Genomic DNA, 27,190 nt, shown 5'->3' on the forward strand with positions numbered 1-27,190 from the left:
TTCTTTCTTTAAGTTTCTTCACTTTTCTTTGATTCTTAAAACATCACCATGTGACCCAGTCACATCATGTATCAGGAATCTCAGAATAGAAACTTAGCAGAGTTAGATAGTGGACTTTACCTGAAGTAGAGTCAAACTTATTGACTTTAACCTCCTTAGGTAAATTTGGCAGCTTCGCAACCAATGCCCCTTTCTTTGGCAATATAAACATATGGACCCTTTGATAAAGGTGCACAGGACTATCACAGACTTAGTTTTTCTCTTTACCATTTGGTCAACCGAGTTGACTATGGCCGATCCCTTTCCATTGGGAAGAGAATGCTTTTCTGGATATCCTGTGTCACTATTGTCAATGTCCATCAAGTTTTAAGGAAGTTGATCTTAAGAAATAGATAAGATCATTAAGGGTCTTGTCATAGTCTGTTTCATAGGTGTCCCAAAGGAACTCACTATGTGACTCAGAAAGTGATTGAACCACCAACTTTCTCAAGACTTTGACACCCAACTCTCCCGGCTTGTCAATATGTGACTACATCTCCAAGATGTGATCACACCTAGACCTTGCCTTGCCAATAGGGCTTGAGTGACCTTAAACTTTTCAAGAACTTGTGGGTTAGGGAGAATAGTTGGAGGAGGAGAAAGAAGTATGATATCCATGGGGCATCATCTTCATTAGGAAACCTTGTTTCAAAAGATTTGGGAAGATCATAGGTGCCTAAACCAGACAACTTTTGGGAGATATTCAAGATAGTTGATTTAAAGTCCTTAATATGACACCCAATATGAAATATTAAGGCTAGGACCCAACAAACTATTTTATAACTTAGAAGAGGGATGCCGTAATCCAAGCTATAAAATATTTGAAGGTAGGTGAATGACGATTCACCAATTTCCACCAAGATAAACGAAATGTATTATTAGGTTTTAATTGGTTTTGAAACTCCTAGATCTATTGAGATTCATTGAATTGTTCAAAGGCATGTTTCAATCTCGAGTGTGCCCTTCAGGTTTTGTGACTGGGATGCCGAGGATCACAAAACAAGGTATGAAGTAACCATGCAAATCACTTGGTACCCTTAATAAATTACCCCTCAATCGATGTGCCGGTTAACCACACACGCTCCATCGATACTATGATAAATATTAAGTCACCCTTTACCTACCTTGTTAAGTCCAAGTTAGTGTGCCGGTTAACCACACACGCTCCACTAACGACTTAGACAAAGTGTAAAGTGTAATTTCATGGGTTAGCACCTTATTCACATTTTTCCTAAGTAACTAAGATTGGGTATTATTAAGAGTTTAGTTACTTAGTATTATCATTAATACTTTTAATGAAGGAGAATTATAGTCTTGTCAAACCCATTCGGCTAACGACCCTCCACCGGTCAAGCAAGCGGTGGGTGAGAGTGGACACCCATTAAGTTGCCATTTTACAGGCAACAACCTTATACCCACCTTATAGACCGGCTTCGTGAATGAGGCGTACTAGCGGTAAGACTGACTTTACTCTTATACATATATATATTATTAACTTATAATATTATAAAGTATAAGGGTTGAATTTTAACTTTTAAAATTCTAAGGGCTAACTTGGAATTAAAGTATTCATAAGTGAAAACTTTACAAATTCCAAAACTTGAGGGCAAGTTTTGAAACTATTCAAAACTAATTAATTCCATAACTTATGTGTTTAAAGTAGTTTTAATCCAAAAACTCTTCAAGTTCCATAACTTGAGGACAAGTTATGGAAGACTTTAAACTAATAAAAGAATTAACTTTTCTTTATTTTATAACTTATGGAATTAATTAAGGTTACACCTTTTATTTTATTTTATTTTATTAAATGAAGATACTCTTGGTCCTCCATAACTTGAGGACAAGTTATGGAGTCATAAAACCATTTAATTAGAACTAGACTCTTCATTTTTGTAACCTTTGCCAATTTTTATGAGTTTTATGATTCTTAAATGTGACTTTTCATATAACTTGAGGACAAGTTACAAAAACACATTTTAGAATCAATTCTTAGATTAATTTGGATTAAAACCAACTATCACATAATTTTATTTATTAATCTAAATTCACTCATAAAACAAGGTAACACAAAAAACTTTTGGTGATCCATAACTTATTCTTAAGTTATGGAATCCTTTAAAACATTAACACCAAATTTTGTAACTCCATAAAAACTTTGAATCAATTTTTTTAAAAACCTTTTCATATCCATAACTTATGGAGGTTTCAAAAAATAAAACTCTTTAGATCAAACTTTTAAAACTAATAAAATAATCATATCATTTTATCTTTTATTAAATTTGACCTAATTCAACTCATAAAGCAAATTATTCAAATTTTACAAATAATTAGTTTTTCACAAGAACAAGTAATTATCTTAAAATTTGACGAACTTCATGTTTTTTTCTTCTTTTTTTTCCAACTTTGAAAATAAAATATTTGCATCAATATAACAGAAAACAACCCGTGGCTCTGATACCACTGTTGGGTTTTGAGCATTCTAACACTTCCTAAGTGTACATGCAACCCTAAATACCTTGGATCTATGTTTTCTCTATTATACATGCAAATAAGAACATCCAAGGTATTATCCTAATCTCGCATACAAAAACTATGAATGTAACAAGATAGAATACATACCTCTTGATGTAGCTTGATGTCTTCAAGCTTTAAGAGCTTAGCCCCAATAGTGTGGAAGCCTCAAGTGGAATCACAAATCACCAAGACACCTTGGAATACTTTAGAGAATATGATTACTTGGTTCTCTCTAGTGAAATTGGCTAGCCCTCTTAGTGTATCCACACTAGTGCCAATTTCACCAACCAAAGACATCTTTATATAGTATGGAGGATTAGGGTTAAACCCTAATACCCATGACCTTTCATTTCCGAGGATCCATGGGTTAAACACTCCATGGACTATCCATGAAAGCTTAGCCCAACCTAAATGAACTTGGCCCATTCCATATATATAAGAGTCCATATTTAATTAGTTCCTTTTGATCACTTAATTAATTATAAATTAATTCTTGATCAATACTAATTAAATAATATGATTCCATATTAATATATTAGAACTTATAATATATTAATATTAATCATAAACATACTATTCTCAAAAGATTATCCATATAAATTGTGTCGGTGAAGTGCAACCCAAATGGACCATGCCGGGTCGGGTCAAGTACATACCAAATATAGTTATGGACTTAGACATTAATCCAACAATAATGACCATAGTAGGTCCTGAAAGCAGTCTTCTGCACATCCTCATCCCTAACACACATCTGATGATACCCGGAGCACAAATCAATTTTGGAGAACCAAGATGCTCCCTGAAGCTGATCAAATAAGTCATCCATCCTCGGCAGTAGGTAACGGTTCTTCATCGTCACCTTATGCAACTCCTGATAGTTTATACACATACGGTGCAACCCGTCCTTCTTCTTTACGAACAAAATTGGGGCTCCCCAGGGCGAACTGCTCAACCTGATAAAACCCTTGTCCAGCAGCTCTTGCAGCTGCATAGACAACTCCTGCATCTCTGGAGGAGCCAACCGATATGCTGCCTTGACTATCGGAGCCGCACCAGGGATCAGGTCAATCCTGAACTCGACCTGTCTCTCGGGAGGTATTCCAGGAAAATCCTCTGGAAATACATCCGGGTAGCCTCGCACTACCGGAACATCATCAATCGTCGTCTTGCCCTTCTCCCGAGCATCTAAAACATAGGCACTATAACCGGCGCAACCCTGCTGTAAATAGCACCTCGCTCTCGCTGCTGAATACATAACTGGTCCGCGCTGTGGCTTCTCGCCCTGAATCACTAACTCTCCCCCACTGGGAGTGCGAACCCTCACTAACTGTAGTTTAAAATCTATCACCGCCCCATTGAGGCTCAGCTAATCCATGCCTACTATGACCCTATTCCCTTGCAGGGGAATAGGGACTACGTCTACCGGACACTGCTCATCAAACAACTTAAGGGAACATCCCCTGTGTACTCTCGCAACCCTAACGGTCCTGTCAGATGCTATCTCAACCTAAGTGGACAATCAAGCTCCCCTGGAGCTTTGCTAAACCTCTTTTCTAAGTGCAAGAGAGACGAATGATTGGGTAGCCCCCGAATCAAACAATACTGTGGCTGATATGCTGTTCACTGAGAACGACCCTATACAAAACATATAACCATAAGAAACAATCAATAATAAATGCAGAGATAAGGGAAAAATACATACCCGTCACCACATCAGGAGTCGCTCGTGCCTCCTCTGCTGTCAGCTGAAAAGCCCTACTCTTCACCACTGGCGTCTCAGCTCGGCCCTGGCGGCCGTCTGTAATCCTCAAGGTAGCAGGGGCTGGTGCTGACATCTTCCCTGCTGCAGCTAAACTCAGACATTGGGACTTCTTATGTCCCCTCTGATTGCAATGGAAGCAAATCAGGTCAGTCGCCACGGTGGCGGTAATAGTAGCTGTACAATCTTTGCTCATATGCCCAGTCCAACCGCACTTATAGCAGCCGGCACTTCCTGCCTTGCACGCCCCATCGTGCAATCTCCTACACTTGCCACATTGACCGTGGCTTTGCTGACTCCTAGATTTGTGATATGAAACTTTGTGCTTTTTTCCCGAACTCCCTGTACCTGAAGCCGCCTCCGGCTTCCTCTTCCTCTCCATCTCAAGGTTAATCTCTCTCTCTCCCGAGCCCTAGTAATCATGTCATCCAGAGTTTTACAGCTGGACCGGCTCACAAATTGGCGGATATCACTCCGCAACATCTCATAATAATGGGCCTTCTTCATTTCCTCATCAGCTGCGTACTGAGGAACGAGAAGCGCCCTCTCCCTGAACTTGGCGGATATCTCCGCCACTGTCTCTGTAGTCTGGGTGAGATCCTAAAACTCCCTGGCTAACTGTTGCACCTCAATAACTGGTGTGAAATTAGCTTTGAACCTGGCAGTAAAGTCAGCCTAGGTCATAGCATCCAAAGTTGCGTCATCTCCAATGACATGTCCAACCTCCTCCCACCAATCTTGTGCCCTGTCCTTCAGGATACAAGATGCCAATCTAACCTTGTCTCCCTCGGGACACCTGCTAGTGAGGAATGCGTTGGCCACATCCGCCAACCATCTGGTACTCGCTATGGGGTCCCATGCCCTGTGGTAATCTGGAGCTCCACATGCCCGGAACTCCCTAAAAGTAAGGGTGGGCGACCCCATCATGGCCGCCACCTCAGCAGGAAATATGCCTAGTCTCTCCTCCATCAACTCTAGTATACCCTCCTTGATCGAACCAAATATCACTAGAGTCTGCTCAAGAATGATATGGGTCACCTCTGAAGTGAAAAACTCTATAGTCTGCTCATCCAACTGATTGGTCCCCGAGCCTGATCCTGATCCCTCCCCGACACTTAAACTACTGCCTGCTGGTCTAGGGCGTAAAACCACCATTCTGAAAACCCATAACAATAAACTTTAGAAACACTGATATATCTTGAGGGATCACTACTACTACAGGCTTTCCGGTCTCAGCTCAACCTTCCTCGATTCAAGTATGGGTCCTCTACTTCCAGTAGTATGGGCCGCTACTACCTTGCACATCTACCCGTACCTTCCTTATGGATTGCCTCGATTCCACCAAGCTACTATCACTGCTACAGATCTCTGCTACCCTCATCCTAGACTTGCCCTAGGGAAATCTCTGACTCAACCCAAACCGATCCTCAGCTGCTGAATGCCTCCTTGTAATGCCAATTAGTCATCTCCTGAATACCATCACATGTGACGAGGCTTAGATAATCCTTCGAGTAAAAGACTCGTCCCAACGGTTGGACTCAAACGAGAGTTGCATGATAGGGCCAAATCCAGCACTCTGAGATTATTTAACCCTAATCACCTGTGATGTGACGTATTCACCTAATGGCTCACTCCCATTACTAGGAGTCCCACAAAGCACAAAGCAAGTAGCATTCGGACACAGGAAACTACTCAAGCAATTCTATCCTTATAATGAGAAACTGCACTAGCATACAATGCTAAGCTCACACTACCAGGCATAACCTAATTAGGCTATCCTACTGCTGTCTACTCAATACTAGCATGCAATTCTCATAAGGCTGAAACACATAAAGCAGGCACATAAGGTATCCTCCTAGATCCTTAGTCCTATTCTAGCATGTTGTTCTCCTGAAACTGAAACAGATAATCATAATATAAACTTGTATGGGTAATTTGGGAGTACTTGCTTGAGCTCAGTTGATCGCATGCACCACACCCTTTTTCATTTTCAAAACTCTTTTCTTTTTAAGTCTTTTCCTCAAAAATTCTTTTAAAAACACTTTTCTTTTGAAAATCTTTTACCGTGTCCTTAGTTTGAGTTCAAATACACTGGAAAGCGTATCCGAATCCCTCAAACCAAGGCTCTGATACCAACTTGAAACGACCCGAAATACGACCCAAAAATTTTGTTTAATCATTACTAAAATCATTAGATCAATACCATAAAATAAAAACCCAAACGTCAATATCTCAAAACCATAACAAAGTATCACAAGAAGACTGTATCATGACTGCATCAAATCAAATCTATGAAAAGCTAAATCAACTCCCAGGAAAAAAACTGAAGCTGTGGTGTGTGTGATGCCATCATCCCGAGCTCTTCCCTTTACTTGCGAAAGTACCTAAAACCAAAACTGAAACTGTAAGCACGAAGCTTAGTGAGCTCCCCCAAACTACCACATACCATACTATAACATATAAACACATATTGGGCCTTGCCCACTGCATCTGAACGAAGTCCGGAAACTGCATCAGATCGAAGTTCGAAACTAACCAGGGCCTTGCCCTCTGCATTGGACCGAAGTCCGGAAACTGCATCGGACCCAAGTCCGGAACCGACTAGGACCTTGTCCCCTGCATCGGACCGTAGTCTGGAACTAACTGCATCGGACCGAAGTCCGGAACAGACTGGGACCTTGTCCGCTGCATCGGACCGAAGTCTGAAACTGACTGAAAATTGCATAGCATAAACACATATACTGCATACTGCATCGGACTGAAGTCCGGAACACATAACACATAGACATGCTTGAATAACAAAGACATCAAGCACCCTGAACTACTGCATCGGACCGAAGTCCGGAACTGACTGCTAACTAAACGGGCCTATATTATGGCCGTAGACCCGTTCCTACTAGAAGGAAACTCACCTCGTGATGTTGACGGCTGAACTCCTGAATGAGAAATCCCTGACTGCTGCTCCGGCTGCTTCCCGGCTATCACGGGTAATAAAATACTAAATCAGAATAGAGATTCTCCTATGGGTAAAATGACCATTTGACCCCTGCTATGGCATGGGTCATAACATGGCCCAAACCCTCAATTCCTTCCAAGTCCATCCATAGCCCCACTACAGGCCCACTAATGGCCCAATTTTCTAAATTGGGCCTATGTCCTCGTATGGCCCTACCAGCCCACAATAATCTTGGCCCATAATCTAACTTCTGGAGATCCAACAACAAGATTGGCTTTCCAAGCTTACTATTGGCCCATTAATGGCCCAACTTACTATATTGGGCCCAAATCCCTTTATTGGGCCTTACTCAATGCCAATACTAAATCCTTGGTCCTTAGCAACTGAATTCTGATGGACCATTAAGGACCAAGGACCCTAAGTTTTAAACTAAGCCCACACTGAGGCCCAAAACACTCGAAGCCCAAACTGGCAGCGTACGCGGGGCGTACACCAAGGTACGTTGAGCGTACTGGCTGCTGGCTTGTACGCGACGCGTACCTCCTTGTACACCCAGCATACAGCCTTGTTAAGCCAAAATCTCATTAAGTGCTTAATAATCTGATCCAGAAGCTAAAAATCCAGACCCTAAGCTTGTTCCACGTCATAAGCCATAAAGTTGCTTATTTGATGGCTTACAAGTCTCAGAAAAGCTCAAACTTCCATAAAAAAAACATTCTACTTCCATGGAGCTAACTAGATCCCATGCATGGTTCCATATAATCCACAAAGATTGCAACTTTATTGCTAGGAAGATGTTTCTGAGCCTTAAGGATGGCAATCCAAGCTCCAAAACCGACTTACAAGATCAAGACTCAACCTTTGGACTTAAAAAGGTCCAAACTTCCATAACCTAGATCTAGAAGGAAAGAGGAAGAAAGTTCAGAACTTTATACCTTCCTTATCTGACCAAGAGGGTGATAAGTCCAGATCCCAAAGCTCAAGCTTCTTCTCCAACTTCTTCCCTTCCTTCTTCACTACTTCATTTCCTTGAAACACTCACAAAAGCTTCTTCAGACACAAAGAGAGGATAAGAACAAATTAGGGTTTTCTTGAGAGTGAGGAGGCTGATGGGAAAACAGGGAAGGAGGCTATAATGGGGTTTATATAGCCTTAAACCCCTAAAATTTGGGTTTTTCCTCTGGCCGCGTACGCTGGGCGTACCATATGGTATGCTGCGTGTACGCTTCTCCTCCCCACGCTTCATTTAATCATTACGCCCAACATACAACAGGTTATGCTCCGCGTACGACTTATGGGTAGGCTATGACTTGGCCCAAAAAAAGAGGCCCACTCCAACATACAATTCTATTATTGCCCAAAATAAAACTTGAGAATCTAAATAAATTTATACCTCGGAAGACGATCGTAACAAATTGTCCTGTTTTTGTCATGCTAGAACTCGGCAAGTATGAGGGCTAACTCGACGAGTTGACTTGATAAATCGCAACCTTGAGTAGACAGGGAACTCTGCGAGTCAGGGGTTGAGTCGACGAGTTGGATCGTGATTTCAGGATTTTGACTTACTGGACTCGGCGAGTTGAAGGAGCAACTCGGCGATTTGGTCAAGGTGGAGCGTTGACTTTGAACGTTGACTTTAACTTTGGCCATGGTCGAACTAGTTAGACCATTGAGGATATTTTAGTCTACGTGTTATTTTGGTTTTGGTAGCTCGGGGAGCCAAAGGATTAGCAATTCGGGGAACTTCTAGATAGCAGCTGGAGGGGTTTCAGTTGGACTCCAGCAGTGCAAGGTGAGTCTCTTCACAGCGTGAATGGGTCTAAGGCACCAATGTCGGCCCATTATGTTTGTATAGTAAGGCGAGGCCTGAGGGAGTTTTGTATGTGCATGTTAGATTATACTTGTTGTCTTTGTGATACTTGTTTGTGCCTAGTAGGGAGGTGAGTGTGGGCAAGGTCCCGTATCTCATCACCAGCTGAGTATGGATGGGGTTCCATATCTCAATATTGGCAGAGTACAGGAAAGGCTCGTGATAGGAGAGAAATGAGTATGGGCGGGGTCCCGTATCTCAGTAACAACAAGAGGATGGACAGGGTTCTATAGCTCATCAGCAGCAGACCATGGGCGGGGCCCAGTTTAGACGAGGCCTTAGTATAGTAGTACAGTAGATTATGTTTTCTTTATGTGATAGTATGATATGTTAGTAGTTGAGTGTGGGCGAGGCCCATATCTCATAGTAGCTGAGTGTGGGCGGGGCCCATATCTCACAGTTTAGATTGTTGACGGATATATATGCCTGACCGATGGATTTAGTTATACTCATTGTCTGTGTGATACTTGTATGTTTGTTTAGTAGTGAAATGTGGGCGAGGCCCGTATCTCGCAGCAGTTGAGTGTGGGCGGGGACCGTATCTCGTAGTAGTCGAGTGCGGGAGGGACCTGTATCTCGTAGTAGCTGAGTGTGGGCGAGGCCTATATCTCAGAGTCAGCAGAGTGTGGGCGGGGACCATATCTCCTAGTTAACTAAGTGGGGGCGGGATCCCTATGTCTTAGTTGCATGATTATGTGTATGGTATGTGGTAGATTGAGGAACTCACTAACCTTCATTCTTACAGTTTTTAGTGTTGGTTTCAAGTACTTCCGGTTGTGGAGGGAAGAGCTCGGGATGACTGCATGGCACACACACCAAGAAGTTTTAGCCTGGGATTTTTACTCTGATAAAAGAACATGTTTTGAAATGATACTCTGATTTGATATAATGATTTTGGTTTATGAATGAAATGGTTGATAATTATGGGTTTAATAATGATTAAAACGAAACTTTTGGGTCATATTTTTGGGATGTTTCAAGTTGGTATCGGAGCCTTGGTTTGAGGGATTTGGGCACACTTTTGGGTGTGTTTGAACTCAAACTAAGGAATTGGTATATAAATTTTCAAAAGGGAAAAAATCAATTTTTGTAAATAGGAATTTTGAAAAAAAGGAAAGAGTTTTAGTAAAAGCAAAAACAATTTTTGAGAAAGAAAATAATTTTGAAACGAGAAAAAAGGTGTGGTGCATGCAATCAGCCGAGCTCAAGTAAGTTCTCCCAAATTACCCATACATGTTTGCTTAGATATTTATACTTATGAGAACTGCATGCTAGATTAGGAATAAGGATGTAAGAGGATGCCTTATGTGCCTGTTATGTGTATGAGCCTTATGAGTTGCATGCTAGTACAAATTTCTGTGTAGAGGGATAGGACAGTATGATTGGATTATGTAGCTAGATTTGCCTTTTTTTCTGAATGCTACTTGCTTTGTGCTTTGTGGGATTCTGGGTGATGGGAGTTAACCACTAGGTGAATACGCCAAGTCACATGTGATCAGGGTTAAATAATCTCAAATTGTTGGATTTGGCCCTATTACGCAGCTCTTGTCTGAGTCTAATCATTGTAGGGACGAGTCCTTTACTCCAAGGATTATCTAAGCCTCGTCACATGTGATGTTACTAATGTAGTGGCTAATTGGCATTATGAAGATAGCTTCAGTAGCTGAGGACTGGGTTCGGATTGGAGGTTACCCTAGGGCGAAGCTAGGATGAGGGTAGTGCGGAGAGCAGTAGAGTAGTAAGGGACTTGGTGGAGTCGAGGCAATCCTTGAGGAAAGTATTGATAGATCTGGAAGGTTGAAGGGGCCCATACTACTGAAAACAGAGGATATGTACTCGAGTCAAAGAGGACTGAGATAAGACCGGGGATCATGTAGTGCGTGTGCGATCCCTTGATAGTGATGAGTATTTTGATGATAGTTATGTTATGACTCATGCAGTATGGTGACACTACGAGGTAGACCAGTGGGCACTTCAGGTGCCTAGGAGGGATCAGGCTTGGGTTCAGGAGCCGAGCAACTCGGGGAGCAGGTGGGAGAGTTTATATCAGCAGAGATTTCGCGCAATATATTGGATCAAACTTCTATGATCTTTGGTACAGTCAAGGAGGGGATTTTGGAGCTTTTAGATAGCCGCCTCGAGGCCTTCCAGGTCAATATTGCTGCAGGGAAGTTAGGGCACCTCTGGGGCCTAATGTTTATGGATCTATGGGATCCCTCGGTAGGGAGGATCCCGTTGTTAGCTCTTGTCATCCGGGATCGGATATGGGTTACGCACCTTGGTTCCAGGTGAACCCACTACATGATTGGATCGCTTTGGAGGTTACAAGAGTCGTACGCGAGGAGTTACCTGACATTATTGAGCGTGTTACGAATAGAGTAACCTCTAGGGTTCAGGGTCAGACAGCAATTGTTCAGACGGTTGATGGGGTAGTCGGGATACATCAGGAGAAATAGATTGACCTGGAGTCGGAGAGGAAGAGGAAACTGGATGAGGTTCAGTTGTCCACGGGTTTGGGTAAGAGACCCAAGGGGTCGGATTTTAGATCGAGAGGCTTTCAAATCCGCAGTCACGATGGCAAGCTCGACAGGATGCACTAGGGGTATGGGTAGGAGCGACATTGGTGGTGATTCTAGTTGTTTCAGGTGTGGCCAGATCAGTCATTATAGCAGGTATTGTACTGCTACCACTACCCAGGGATCAGATTTGATAAGTTTTCATTGCAGTCAGCGGGGCCACAAGAAGGACCAGTGTCCGAGTTTGGTTACTACGATACAGGTGATAGCACCTACCCCTATGACTTTGAGGATCAGTGACGGCCGTCAGGGCCAGGGAAAGGCACCTTCGACAAGGAGCAGGGCGTTCTAGTTGATTTTAGTAGAGACGCGAGCAGCCCTTGATGTGGCAGGTGCATGCCTTTCACTTTGCTATTAGCTTTTATTTATGATCTATTTGCTATGGTACTGCATCGATGTTAGTAAGTGTATTTTGGAGTATTATATTACCTGCTCATGATTAAGTTATATGCCATCTGCATACCATGGATGTTAGAGTGGTAGTTTGAAGATGTTCCCTTTAGAGCAGGTTCTCAGGATGCTTTCATGGTAGCAAGTGTGAGTGGGGGTCGAGAGGTGTTCTGTTAGTCTTCAATAGTGGTTCATATTCGATATTGGTTAGTTTTGGAGTACTAGCAGTGGTAAGCGTTGGTTGTCGGCAGATCGACCATTAGATTGAAAGAAGGATTGGAAATCATTTCCAAGCGAGGAGCTGTAGGGATCTTTTTAAATCAAAGTAGGGGAGTACGATCCCAGTAGTCAGGAGCTAAGGTAGGAGTGCAACTTGGATGTGTTCACATCGTTGCTCAGAAGGAAAGCAGCCTAGGAAGCCGTTGGATAGAGCAGCGGGGAAGTCGGGAGTTTGAGAAACATCGCAACATTGAGTTCATGTATTCATAGTAGTCGAGGTTTGGTTTGGGGAAACCAAGTGGGAGATCTTTTCGGTAGGATGCGAGTTTAGTTACGATGTAAGACTGAGAGATAGCTGTAGCATTCATCAACAGTTAGACAGTGTGGGATATGTTGTAAGACTGTGAGGTATCTGCAACATTCATTAGCAACCAAATAGTAGAGTTTGGGCGAGGCCCGTATCTCCTACTAGCAGAGTGTGGGCGAGGCTCGTATCTCCTAGTACCGGAGTATGGACGAGGCACGTATCTCCTAGTATCGGAGTGTGGGCGAGGCCCGTATCTCCTAGTAGCGGAGTGTGGGCGAGGCTCATATCTCTTAGTAGCGGAGTATGGGCGAGGCCCGTATCTCCTAGTAGCGGAGTGTGGGTGAGGCCTGTATATCCAAGTAGCGGATTGTGGGCGAGGCCCTTATCTCCTAGTAGCGGAGTGTGGGCGAGGCCCGTATCTCCTAGTAGCGGAGTGTGGGCGAGGCCCATATCTCCTAGTAGCGGAGTGTAAGCAAGCCCTGTATCTCCTAGTAGTGCAGTGAGCACGAGGCCCGTATCTCCTAATAGCGGAGTATGGGCGAGGCCCGTATCTCCTAGTAGTAGAGTGTAGGTGAGGCCAATATCTCCTAGTTGGCATGATAGAGACTGAAGAGGGTTAGTTCATTGAGTTTCAGAATAGAGTTGGTCCTGCATAGCCCTAGATAGGTGAGGGTCGTGAATTAGTAGCAAGGCAGGTGGGGCCTGGTAGAGACCGCAGGGTCAAGATAGGGGGTCGAGGATCCCAGGATTTATAGAGCCTGAGTGGCAAGGTAGATAAAGCAGATTTAGATAGTCGAAGTTTCTTCAGAAGTCGCTGAGAGCGACAAAGAGTTTGAGCTTGGGTTTTGTAACTAGTGGGATCCCGGTAAACTAGAAATGGCAAATTAGTTGGGACCAGGGTGGTCTCGGTTCATCCGAAATGCGTATATGAGATAGCAAGATCTTCGGACAGGCGTAGCGATAATGGAATTCTTGTATGGAGCAGTTAGTTGACCGAGTGGTGTGACGCCTCTCATAGTAGGTGTAACGCCCCATCTCTGGTATGTTGTTCCTGTGACATTTATTTAAAAGTTTTATTGAGGGACTCGGCGAGTCTATGGCCTGACTCATCGAGTAGGGTCGAGTTTTTGTGCACGTGTTAGTCGGCGACTCGGCGAGTCCATATTCGGGACTCGGCGAGTCTACCTGCCTGGAAGAAACCCTAAATCCCCGGGTTGCTCACTATTTAAACAATGCTATGTGCCCCAAACTCGCCTCCTTCACCCTCAGAGAGCTGTGAGAAAACCCTAATCCATCCCTTATTGTTTTAAGTGCTTTTGTGTGTGGATTTTGAAGGCTTGAAGAAGAAGAAGAAGAAAGGAGCAAAGAGAAGAGGTGTAGAGCAAAGATCCAAGGGCAAAATCAGAGTTCATTGAGGTATTTCTCGGATTCCTTCTGTTTTATGCTTTAGACCTCCATTAGAACTCTTCTAGGGCTAGTTTGATGCATTTTCCAAGCCTTATAGTTGTTTGGATGCCTTAATAGGTTGAGATATCCCTAGATCTGTTCATTTAGGATTTGTAGAGCCCGGATCTATTGCCTTTTTGAAGATGCTTTGCATAAGAACCCTAGATCTAGCCTTTATTATGTTTTTTGAGCCTTATTATCTTCTTGGTCGCTTATGGGCACGTAAAGATAGAATCTTTACGTGCTAATCGAGTTAAGGAAGCCCAGATCTATAAGTTTCAGACGCTGGATTCAAGCAGAATCGAGTTTAGAGTAGCTGCATGGATGTGACTCCGCGAGTCAAGTCGCGAGTCCCGTTTTTCCCCTTTTTGAGTGATGTCGAGTGGAAGCCTGTGAGTAGTAGAGTGGAGTCAGTGAGTTGGAGGGCAGACTCAGTAATGGAGGGACTCGACGAGTTGTTCATACAACTCGGCGAGTCCAAGGCAATCTTCTTAGCTCAAGAACAACTCGTCGAGTTGTTCATATGACTCGGCGAGTCGGATGAAGATTGTCTGAGTTCTTGGATCGAGAGGGTACTCGTCGACTCGATGCCATACTTGACGAGTAGCCACGAGTAGGGTTGAGAAGTGAGACTAGAGACTCGGCGAGTTGGCGGCCCAACTCGGCGAGTCAGGTCAACTGTGGGTTGACTTTGACCGAGAGAGATGACTTTGACCAAGGGTAAAAGAGTCATTTTACCCCAGTGCAGTGTGTAGCATTTGATTGAGTGTGTTTATGGATTTGTTGCCGGGGAGATACCGGAGCAGCAACAGTTAGCTTCCATAAACATTCATACAGCAGCCAGTTCACGAGGTGAGTTTCCTTTCAGTAGGAACGGGTCTACGGCCACAATGCCGGCCCGTTTAGTTAGCAGTAGTCCCGGACTTTAGTCCGATGCAGTAGTTAGAGTGCTTGAAGTCTTTGTGATTCAAGCATGTTTGTGTTATGTGTTCCGGACTCTGTTCCGATGCATTATGCAGTATATGTGTTTATATTAGTTGATATGTGTTATGCTATGCCATGATCAGCCAGTTCTGGACTTCGGTCCGATGCAGGGGACAAGGTCCCAGTCAGTTCCGGACTTCGGTCCGATGCAGCTAGTTCCGGACTTCGGTCCGATGCAGTCAGTTCCGGACTTCGGTCCGATGCAGTTAGTTCCGGATTCCGGTCCGATGCAGGGGACAAGGTCCCAGTCAGTTCCGGACTTCGGTCCGATGCAACTAGTTCCAGACTTCGGTCTGATGCAGTGGGCAAGGCCCAATATGTGCTTTATATGTATTGTATGATATGTGGTAGTTTGGGGGAGCTCACTAAGCTTCGTGCTTACTGTTTCAGTTTTGGTTTCAGGTACTTCCGCAAGCAAAGGGAAGAGCTCGGGATGATGGAATCGCACACACCACAGCTTCAGTTTTTGTCCTGGGAGTTGATTTCGTTAGTTGATATGTTTGGATACAGTTGTCATACAGTTTTCTTTCTCTCAGTATTTCATCATGCTTTTGAAACACGCGACTTATGATGTTGTTATGAGATACTTGGTTTCATGTTCTTGTTATGATAAAAATTGAAATTTTTGGGTCGTATTTTTGGGTTGTTTCAAGTTGGTATCAGAGCCTTGGTTTGAGGGATTCGAATACACCTCCGGGTGCACCTGATCTCAAACTAAGGGAAAGATAAAAAGATTTTCAAAAAGAAAAATGTTTTCGAATAAAATTTTGAAAAGCACTTAGAAAGAAAAGAATTTTCAAACAAGATAAGGGTGTGGTGCATGCGATCAGCCGAGCTCAAGTCAGTACTCCGAAATTACCAATACAAGTTTTATTATTATGATCAATTGTTCCAGTTTCAGTAGAACAACATGCTAGTATAGGACTAAGGATCTAGGAGGATGTCGTATGTGCCTGCTATATGTGTTACAGCTTTATGAGAATTGCATGCTAGTATTGAGTAGACAGCAGTAGGATAGCCTGTTTAGGTTATGCCTGGTAGCGCAAGCTTAGCATTGTATGCTAGTACAGTTTCTTGTTATGAGAATAGTTTTTCCTGAGTATGTTTCCTTTATTCGAATGCTGCTTGCTTTGTGCTTTGTGGGACTCTGAGTGGTGGGAGTTAGCCATTAGGTGAATACGTCACATCACATGTGAGCAGGGTTGAATAATCTCAGAGTGCTGGATTTGGCCCTATTGCGCAGCTCTTGTCTGAGTCCAACCATTGTAGGGACGAGTCTTTTACTCGAAGGATTATCCGAGCCTCATTGCATGTGATGGTATTCACTGGTGGCTAATTAGCATTACAAGGAGGCCTTCAGCAGCTGAGGACTGGTTTGAGTGGAGTCAGAGATTTCCCTAGGGCAAGCCTAGGATGAGAGTAGCAGAGATCAGTAGTAGTAGAAGTGACTTGGTGGAGTCAAGGCAGTTCTTGAGGAAAGTACGGATAGATGTGGAAGGTAGTATGGGCCCGTACTACTGAAAGCAGAGGATCCGTACTCGAATCAAGGAAGGCCGAGATAAGACCAAGAAGCTAGTAGTAGTATCAATGATCCCTTGAGATATTTTAGTTTTCTGATGTTGCCATGACCTGGGCTGATTTCTCTACCAGGTTCAGGGCGGAGTTTGCACCAGTTATTGAGGTGCAGCAGTTAGCCAAAGAGTTTCAAGACCTCACCCAGACTACAAAGACCGTGGCGGAGATCACCGCCAAGTTCAGGGAGAGGGCTCTTCTTGTTCCTCAGTATGCGGCCGATGAGGAAATGAAGAAGGCCCGTTATCATGAGATGTTGCGGAGCGATATCCGTCAGTTTGTGAGCCGGTCGAGCTGTAAAACACTGGATGACATGATTGCTAGGGCTCGGGAGAGGGAGATTGATCTCGAGATGGAGAAGAAGAGGAAACCGGAGGCGGTTTCGGGTACAGGCAGTTCGGGCAATAAGCCCATGGTTTCTGATCACAGATCCAGGAGTCAGCAGAGCCACGGTCGATGTGGCAAGTGTGGGAGATTGCACGAGTGGGTGTGCAAGGCAGGGAGATCCGGTTGCTACAAGTGCGGTCGGACTGGGCATTTCAGCAGGGATTGTACGGCCCCTGCTACTGCCGTTGCAGCATCAGATCTGATTTGCTTTCAGTGCAATCAGAGGGGACATAAAATGTCCCAGTGTCCGAGTTTAGCTACAGTAGGGAAGGTGGCTGCACCTGCCCTTGCTACTTTGAGGATTACAGATGGCCGGTAGGGCCGAGCCGAGGCGCCAGTGGCGAAGAGTAGGGCGTTTTAGATGACAGCAGAGGAGGCGCGAGCGAATCCTGATGTGGTGATGGTTATGTATCTTCCCTTCATCCCTTTATTATTATTGATTGATTATTTCTTATGATTGTATGTTTTATATAGGGTCGTTCTCTGTGAACGGCATTTCTGCTATGGTATTATTCGATTCGGGGGCTACCCGATCATTCGTATCGCTTGCGCTTAGCAAGAGATTTAGCAGAGCTCCAGGGGAGCTGGATTGTCCACTAGAGGTTGAGATAGCAGATGACAGGACCGTGAGGGTCGCCAGAGTGCATAGAGGGTGTTGTCTTCAGTTGTTTGATGAGCAGTTTTCGGTGGACCTAGTTCCTATTCCCCTGCGAGGGAATAACGTTATCGTGGGCATGGATTGGCTAAGCCCCAATGGGGCGGTGATTGATTATGAGCTTCAGCTAATGAGGGTTCGCACTCCCAGTGGGGGAGAGTTAGTGATTCAGGGCGAGAGGCCACAGCGTGGACCGACCTTTTGTTCCGCCGCTAGGGCGAGGCGCTATTTTCAACAGGGTTGCGCTGGTTATGTAGCTTATGTCTTGGATGCCCGGGAGAAGGGCAAGTCGACAGTTGATGATGTTCCGATAGTGCGAGACTTCCCGGATGTATTTCCTGAGGATTTACCGGGGATACCTCCTGAGAGGCAGGTTGAGTTTAGGATCGACCTGATTCCTGGTGCGGCTCCGATAGCCAAGGCACCGTATCGCCTAGCTCCCCCTGAGATGCAGGAGTTGTCTACACAGCTGCAAGAGCTGCTAGACAAGGGTTTCATTCGGCCGAGCAGTTTGCCTTGGGGAGCGCCAATCCTGTTTGTGAGGAAGAAGGATGGGTCGCATCGTATGTGTATAGATTACCGGGAGTTGAATAAGGTAACAGTGAAGAACCGTTACCCACTTCCGAGGATAGATGATTTGTTTGACCAGCTTCTGGGAGCATCTTGGTTCTCCAAGATCGATCTACGCTCCGGGTATCAACAGATGCGGGTTAGGGATGAGGATGTGCAGAACACTGCTTTCAGGACCATGTATGGTCATTATGAGTTTGTGGTGATGCCATTTGGGCTGACCAATGCCCCAGCCGTGTTCATGGATCTCATGAATCGCGTGTGTAGGCCGATACTGGATCGGTCAGTGATCGTATTCATAGATGATATCTTGGTATATTCCAAGACGCAGGAGCAACACGAGGAGCACCTGAGGGAGGTGCTAGAAGTTTTGAGGAGGGAGAGACTTTTCGCAAAGTTCTCCAAGTGTGAGTTCTGGTTGCGTTAGGTGCAGTTCCTTGGTCACCTCGTCAACCAGAAGGGTATTTTGGTGGATCCGGCCAAGATAGAGGCCGTGATGCAATGGGAGGTCCCGAAGTCTCCATCTGAGATTCGAAGCTTCCTAGGGTTGGCAGGGTATTACCGGAGGTTCATTCAGGATTTCTCCAAGATAGCAGTGCCGCTCACCCGACTGACCAAGAAGTCGGTGGTATTTCATTGGGGGCCTGAGCAACAGGCAGCGTTCGACACCCTCAGGCAAAGATTATGCGAGGCTCCGATCCTTACCTTGCTAGAGGGAGTAGAGGACTTCGTAGTCTACTGTGATGCCTCAATCACAGGTATGGCAGCAGTGTTGATGCAGCGAGGCCATGTGATAGCTTACGCCTCGAGGCAGTTGAAGCCTCACGAGGCTAACTATCCTAGCCATGATTTAGAGCTGGGGGCGGTTGTGTTTGCCCTCAAGATTTGGAGGCATTATCTTTATGGGGTCCGTTGTACTATCTACACGGATCACAAGAGTTTGAGGTACCTTATGGATCAGCCGAGTCTGAACATGAGGCAGAGGAGGTGGTTGGATGTGCTGAAGGATTATGATTGTGAGATCCTTTACCATCCAGGGAAGGCCAACGTGGTGGCCGACGCCCTAAGCCGCAAAGTGTCGGCAGCCCCTATCAGAGATTTGTGTTTGAGGATGACAATGATTACTCCGTTGTTGGAACGGATCAGGGAGGCTCAGGTTGAGGGCCTCAAGGAGGAGAGGTAAAAGTGTGAGAGGATAGTGGGCCGAGTATCTTCCTTTGATTATGACAGTCAGGGATTGCTGACACTTCATGGGAGAGTGTGGGTACCGTACTGGGGTGGGGTATGGCAGGTGTTGATGGATGGGGCTCATAAGTCTCGATTTTCTATCCACCTAGGGGCGATGAAGATGTATAGAGATGTTCGACCCGATTATTGGTGGCCCTGCATGAAGCGGGATGTCGCTTGGTATGTTGAGAGGTGCCTGACCTGCAGGAAGGTCAAGGCGGAGCACCAGAGGTCTCACAGCAAGATGCAACCGTTAGACATTCCCGTGTGGAAATGGGAGGACATCACCATGGATTTTGTCACCAAGCTTCCCAGGACCGCACGAGGAGTAGATTCGATATGGGTAGTAGTGGATCGGTTGATGAAGAGTGCTCATTTTATCCCAATCCAGGAGAGTATATCAGCAGAAAAGTTAGCCGATATCTATGTGCGTGAGATCATGGCACGTCATGGAGTGCCGGTATCGGTAGTGTCAGATCGAGATGTCCGTTTTACATCCAGATTCTGGAAGCGGTTTCTCGACGAGATGGGCACTCGTCTTCATTTCAGCACCGCTTTCCACCCTCAGACGGACGGGCAGAGCGAGAGGACGATTCAGACTCTCGAGGACATGCTCAGGGCGTGTGTTGTAGACTTTGGTGGCAGTTGGGATACGTATCTTCCGTTAGCGGAATTTTCGTATAACAACAGTTATCATGCGAGCATTGATCGACCTCCCTTTGAGATGCTTTATGGGAGGAAGTGTAGGACCCCGATTTGTTGGGGCGAGGTCGGTCAGCGAGTCGTTGGGAGCACAGAGGTGGTGCTCAAGACGACTGAGTTGATTCAGCAGGTCCGTAGTAGACTGCAGACTGCGCAGAGTCGGCAGAAGAGCTACGCCGACAGGAGGCGTTCAGACTTGGAGTTCCGGGTGGGCGATATGGTCCTCCTGAAGGTCTCACCCTGGAAGGGTGTCATCAGGTTTCGGAAGAGGGGCAAGCTGGGCCCCAGGTTCATTGGTCCTTTCAGGGTTTTGGCCCGAATGGGTCGGGTTGCTTATCGGTTGGATCTTCCTATAGAGCTTAGCCAGATCCACAACACTTTCCATGTGTCTCAGTTGAGGAAGTGTTTGGTGGATGAGTCAGCAGTTGTTCTCCTAGAGGATATTCAGGTTGATAGCAGCCTGAAATATATTAAGAGGGCGGTCGCGATTCTAGACCGGAAGACAAAGACCTTGAGGAACAAGCCAATTCTGTTAGTGAAGGTGCAGTGGCAGCACCGGAAGGGGTCTGAGTGGACGTGGGAGGCTGAGGAAGAAATGAGAGAGCACTACTCGGAGTTATTTGCAGATTCAGCCGTAGCAGACTTTGAGGACGAAGTCTGAGACAAGTTGGGGAGAATTGTAACGCCCCATCTCTGGTATGTTGTTCCTGTGGCATTTATTTAAAAGTTTTATTCAGGGACTCGGCGAGTCTATGGCCTGACTCGTCGAGTAGGGTCGAGTTTTTGTGCACGTGTTAGTCGGCGACTCGGCGAGTCTGCCTGCCTGGAAGAAACCCTAAATCCCCGGGTTGCTCACTATTTAAGCAATGCTATGTGCCCCAAACTCGCCTACTTCACCCTCAGAGAGCTGTGAGAAAACCCTAATCCATCCCTTATTGTTTTAAGTGCTTTTGTGTGTGGATTTTGAAGGCTTGAAGAAGAAGAAGAAGAAAGGAGCAAAGAGAAGAGGTGTAGAGCAAAGATCCAAGGGAAAAATCAGAGTTCATTGAGGTATTTCTCGGATTCCTTCTGTTTTTTTCTTTAGACCACCATTAGAACTCTTCTACGGTTAGTTTGATGCATTTTCCAATCCTTATGGTTGTATGGATGCCTTAATAGGTCGAGATATCCCTAGATCTGTTCATTTAGGAGTTGTAGAGCCCGGATCTATTGCCTTTTTGAAGATGCTTTGCGTAAGAACCCTAGATCTAGCCTTTATTATGCTTTTTGAGCCTTATTATCTTCTTGGTCGCTTATGGGCACGTAAAGATAGAATCTTTACGTGCTAATCGAGTTAAGGAAGCCCAAATCTATAAGTTTCAGACGCTGGATTCAAGCAGAATCGAGTTTAGAGTAGCTGCATGGATGTGACTCCGCGAGTCGGAAGAACGACTCGGCGAGTCAAGTCGCGAGTCCCGTTTTTCCCCTTTTTGAGTGATGTCGAGTGGAAGCCTGTGAGTAGTAGAGTGGACTCAGTGAGTTGGAGGGCAGACTCAGTAATGGAGGGACTCGACGAGTTGTTCATACAACTCGGCGAGTCCAAGACAATCTTCTTCGCTCAAGAACAACTCGTCGAGTTGTTCATATGACTCGGCGAGTCGGATGAAGATTGTCTGAGTTCTTGGATCGAGAGGGTACTCGTCGAGTCGATGCCATACTCGACGAGTAGCCACGAGTAAGGTTGAGAAGTGAGACTAGAGACTCGGCGAGTTGGCGGCCCAACTCGGCGAGTCAGGTCAACTGTGGGTTGACTTTGACCGAGAGAGTTGACTTTGACCAAGGGTAAAAGAGTCATTTTACCCCAGTGTAGTGTGTAGCATTTGATTGAGTGTGTTTATGGATTTGTAGCCGGGGAGATACCGGAGCAGCAGTAGTTAGCTTCCAGATCCATTCATACAGCAGCCAGTTCACGAGGTGAGTTTCCTTTTAGTAGGAACGGGTATACGGCCACAATGCCGGCCCGTTTAGTTAGCAGTAGTCCCGGACTTTAGTCCGATGCAGTAGTTAGAGTTCTTGATGTCTTTGTGATTCAAGCATGTTTGTGTTATGTGTTCCGGACTCTGTTCCGATGCAGTATGCAATATATGTGTTTATATTAGTTGATATGTGTTATGCTATGCCATGATCAGCCAGTTCCGGACTTAGGTCCGATGCAGGGGACAAGGTCCTTGTCAGTTCCGGACTTCGGTCCGATGCAGCTAGTTCCGGACTTCGGTCCGATGCAGTCAGTTCTGGACTTCGGTCCGATGTAGTTAGTTCCGGATTCCGGTCCGATGCAGGGGACAAGGTCCCAGTCAGTTCCGGACTTCGGTCCGATGCAGCTAGTTCCAGACTTCGGTCTGATGCAGTGGGCAAGGCCCAGTATGTGCTTTATATGTATTGTATGATATGTGGTAGTTTGGGGGAGCTCACTAAGCTTCGTGCTTACTGTTTCAGTTTTGGTTTCAGGTACTTCCGCAAGCAAAGGGAAGAGCTCGGGATGATGGAATCGCACACACCACAGCTTCAGTTTTTGTACTGGGAGTTGATTTCGTTAGTTGATATGTTTGGATACAGTTGTCATACAGTTTTCTTTCTCTCAGTATTTCATCATGGTTTTGAAACACGCGACGTATGATGTTGTTATGAGATACTTGGTTTCATGTTCTTGTTATGATAAAAATTGAAATTTTTGGGTCGTATTTTTGGGTTGTTTCAAGTTGGTATCAGAGCCTTGGTTTGACGGATTCAGATACACCTCCGGGTGCACCTGATCTCAAACTAAGGGAAAGATAAAAAGATTTTAAAAAAGAAAAATGTTTTCGAATAAAATTTTGAAAAGCACTTAGAAAGAAAAGAATTCTCAAACAAGATAAGGGTGTGGTGCATGTGATCAGCCGAGCTCAAGTCAGTACTCCCAAATTACCAATACAAGTTTTATTATTATGATCAATTGTTCCAGTTTCAGTAAAACAACATGCTAGTATAGGACTAAGGATCTAGGAGGATGTCGTATGTGCTTGCTATATGTGTTACAGCTTTATGAGAATTGCATGCTAGTATTGAGTAGACAGCAGTAGGATAACCTGTTTAGGTTATGCCTAGTAGCGCGAGCTTAGCATTGTATGCTAGTACAGTTTCTTGTTATGAGAATAGTTTTTCCTGAGTATGTTTCCTTTATCCGAATGCTGCTTGCTTTGTGCTTTGTGGGACTCTGAGTGGTGGGAGTTAGCCATTAGGTGAATACGTCACATCACATGTGAGCAGGGTTGAATAATCTCAGAGTGCTGGATTTGGCCCTATTGCGCAGCTCTTGTCTGAGTCCAACCGTTGTAGGGACGAGTCTTTTACTCGAAGGATTATCCGAGCCTCATTGCATGTGATGGTATTCAGGTGGTGGCTAATTAGCATTACAAGGAGGCCTTCAGCAGCTGAGGACTGGTTTGAGTGGAGTCAAAGATTTCCCTAGGTTAAGCCTAGGATGAGAGTAGCAGAGATCAGTAGTAGTAGAAGTGACTTGGTGGAGTCAAGGCAGTTCTTGAGGAAAGTACGGATAAATGTGGAAGGTAGTATGGGCCCGTACTACTGAAAGCAGAGGATCCGTACTCGAATCAAGGAAGGCCGAGATAAGACCAAGAAGCTAGTAGTAGTATCAATGATCCCTTGAGATATTTTAGTTTTCTGATGTTGCTATGATGTGTTTCAGAATGGTGGTTTTGTGTCCGAGGACAACAGCCGACAGTGGAGGTGCCGGGGAGGGATCAGGATCAGGCTCGGGGGACGAGCGCATGGATGAGCAAACCAGAGAGTTTCTTTCTTCAGAGATTACTCGTATCATTTTAGAGCAGACTTCTGTGATCTTCGGTTCGATCAAGGAGGGTATCCTAGAGCTGATGGATGAGAGATTGGGCACCTACCGTGCCGAGGTGGCGGCCATGATGGGGTCGCGTACACTTACATTCAGGGAGTTCAGGGCATGTGGAGCTCCACACTATCATGGGGCGCGGGACCTCATAGTGAGTACTAGATGGTTGGCGGATGTGGGCAACGCGTTCCGCACTAGCAGGTGTCCCGAGGGGGACAAGGTCAGATTGGCGTCCTGTCTTCTGAAGGACAGGGCACGGGATTGGTGGGAGGAGGTCGGACATACCATTGGAGATGATGCAGCGTTGGATGCCATGACCTGGGCTGATTTCTCTACCAGGTTCAGGGCGGAGTTTGCACCAGTTATTGAGGTGCAGCAGTTAGCCAGAGAGTTTCAAGACCTCACCCAGACTACAGAGACCGTGGCGGAGATCACCGCCAAGTTCAGGGAGAGGGCTCTTCTTGTTCCTCAGTATGCGGCCGATGAGGAAATGAAGAAGGCCCGTTATCATGAGATGTTGCGGAGCGATATCCATCAGTTTGTGAGCCGGTCGAGCTGTAAAACACTGGATGACATGATTGCTAGGGCTCGGGAGAGGGAGATTGATCTCGAGATGGAGAAGAAGAGGAAACCGGAGGCGGTTTCGGGTACAGGCAGTTCGGGCAAAAAGCCCAAGGTTTCTGATCACAGATCCAGGAGTCAGCAGAGCCACGGTCGATGTGGCAAGTGTGGGAGATTGCACGAGTGGGTGTGCAAGGCAGGGAGATCCAGTTGCTACAAGTGCGGTCGGACTGGGCATTTGAGCAGGGATTGTACGGCCCCTGCTACTGCCGTTGCAGCATCAGATCTGATTTGCTTTCAGTGCAATCAGAGGGGACATAAAATGTCCCAGTGTCCGAGTTTAGCTACAGTAGGGAAGGTGGCTGCACCTGCCCCTGCTACTTTGAGGATTACAGATGGCCGGCAGGGCCGAGCCGAGGCGCCAGTGGCGAAGAGTAGGGCGTTTCAGATGACAGCAGAGGAGGCGCGAGCGACTCCTGATGTGGTGATGGTTATGTATCTTCCCTTCATCTCTTTATTATTATTGATTGATTATTTCTTATGATTGTATGTTTTATCTAGGGTCGTTCTCTGTGAACGGCATTTCTGCTATGGTATTATTCGATTCGGGGGCTACCCGATCATTCGTATCGCTTGCGCTTAGCAAGAGATTTAGCAGAGCTACAGGGGAGCTGGATTGTCCACTAGAGGTTGAGATAGCAGATGACAGGACCTTGAGGGTCGCCAGAGTGCATAGAGGGTGTTCTCTTCAATTGTTTGACGAGCAGTTTTCGGTGGACCTGGTTCCTATTCCCCTGCGAGGGAATAAGGTTATCGTGGGCATGGATTGGCTAAGCCCCAATGGGGCGGTGATTGATTGTGAGCTTCAACTAGTGAGGGTTCGCACTCCCAGTGGGGGAGAGTTAGTGATTCAGGGCGAGAGGCCACAGCGCGGACCGACCTTTTGTTCCGCCGCTAGGGCGAGGTGATATTTTCAGCAGGGTTGCGCTGGTTATGTAGCTTATGTCTTTGGATGCCCGGGAGAAGGGCAAGTCGACAGTTGATGATGTTCCGATAGTGCGAGACTTCCCGAATGTATTTCCCGAGGATTTACCGGGGATACCTCCTGAGAGGCAGGTTGAGTTTAGGATCGACCTGATTCCTGGTGCGGCTCCGATAGCCAAGGCACCGTATCGCCTAGCTCCCCCTGAGATGCAGGAGTTGTCTACACAGATGCAAGAGCTGCTAGACAAGGGTTTCATTCGGCCGAGCAGTTCGTCTTGGGGAGCGCCGATCCTGTTTGTGAGGAAGAAGGATGGGTCGCATCGTATGTGTATAGATTACCGGGAGTTGAATAAGGTAACGATGAAGAACCGTTACCCACTTCCGAGGATAGATGATTTGTTTGACCAGCTTCAGCGAGCGTCTTGGTTCTCCAAGATCGATCTACGCTCCGGGTATCATCAGATGTGGGTTAGGGATGAGGATGTGCAGAAGACTGCTTTCAGGACCAGGTATGGTCATTATGAGTTTGTGGTGATGGCATTTGGGCTCACCAATGCCCCAGCCGCGTTCATGGATCTCATGAATCGCGTGTGTAGGCCGATGCTGGATCGGTCAGTGATAGTATTCATAGATGATATCTTGGTATATTCCAAGACGTAGGAGCAACACGAGGAGCACCTGAGGGAGGTGCTGGAAGTTTTGAGGAGGGAGAGACTTTTCGCAAAGTTCTCCAAGTGTGAGTTCTGGTTGCGCGAGGTGCAGTTCCTTGGTCACCTCGTCAACCAGAAAGGTATTTTGGTGGATCCGGCCAAGATAGAGGCCGTGATGCAGTGGGAGGTCCCGAAGTCTCCATCTGAGATTCGGAGCTTCCTAGGGTTGGCAGGGTATTACCGGAGGTTCATTCAGGATTTCTCCAAGATAGTAGTGCCGCTCACCCGACTGACCAAGAAGTTGGTGGTATTTCGTTGGGGGCCTGAGCAGCAGGCAGCGTTCGAGACCCTCAGGCAGAGATTATGCGAGGCTCCGATCCTTACCTTGCCAGAGGGAGTAGAGGACATCGTAGTCTACTGTGACGCCTCAATCACAGGTATGGGAGCAGTGTTGATGCAGCGAGGCCATGTGATAGCTTACGCCTCGAGGCAGTTGAAGCCTCACGAGGCTAACTATCCTACCCATGATTTAGAGCTGGGGGCGGTTGTGTTTGCCCTCAAGATTTGGAGGCATTATCTTTATGGGGTCTGTTGTACTATCTACACGGATCACAAGAGTTTGAGGTACCTTATGGATCAGCCGAGTCTGAACATGAGGCAGAGGAGGTGGTTGGATGTGCTGAAAGATTATGATTGTGAGATCCTTTACCATCCAGGGAAGGCCAACGTGGTGGCCGACGCCCTAAGCCGCAAAGTGTCGGTAGCCCCTATCAGAGATTTGTGTTTGAGGATGACAGTGATTACTCCGTTGTTGGAACGGATAAGGGAGGCTCAGGTTGAGGGCCTCAAGGAGGAGAGGCAAAAGTGTGAGAGGATAGTGGGCCGAGTATCTTCCTTTGATTATGACAGTCAGGGATTGCTGACACTTCATGGGAGAGT

This window comes from Lactuca serriola, chromosome 8 (genome assembly GCF_051521515.1).
Source record: "Lactuca serriola cultivar US96UC23 chromosome 8, Lser_US96UC23_V15, whole genome shotgun sequence".
NCBI lineage: Eukaryota > Viridiplantae > Streptophyta > Magnoliopsida > Asterales > Asteraceae > Lactuca > Lactuca serriola.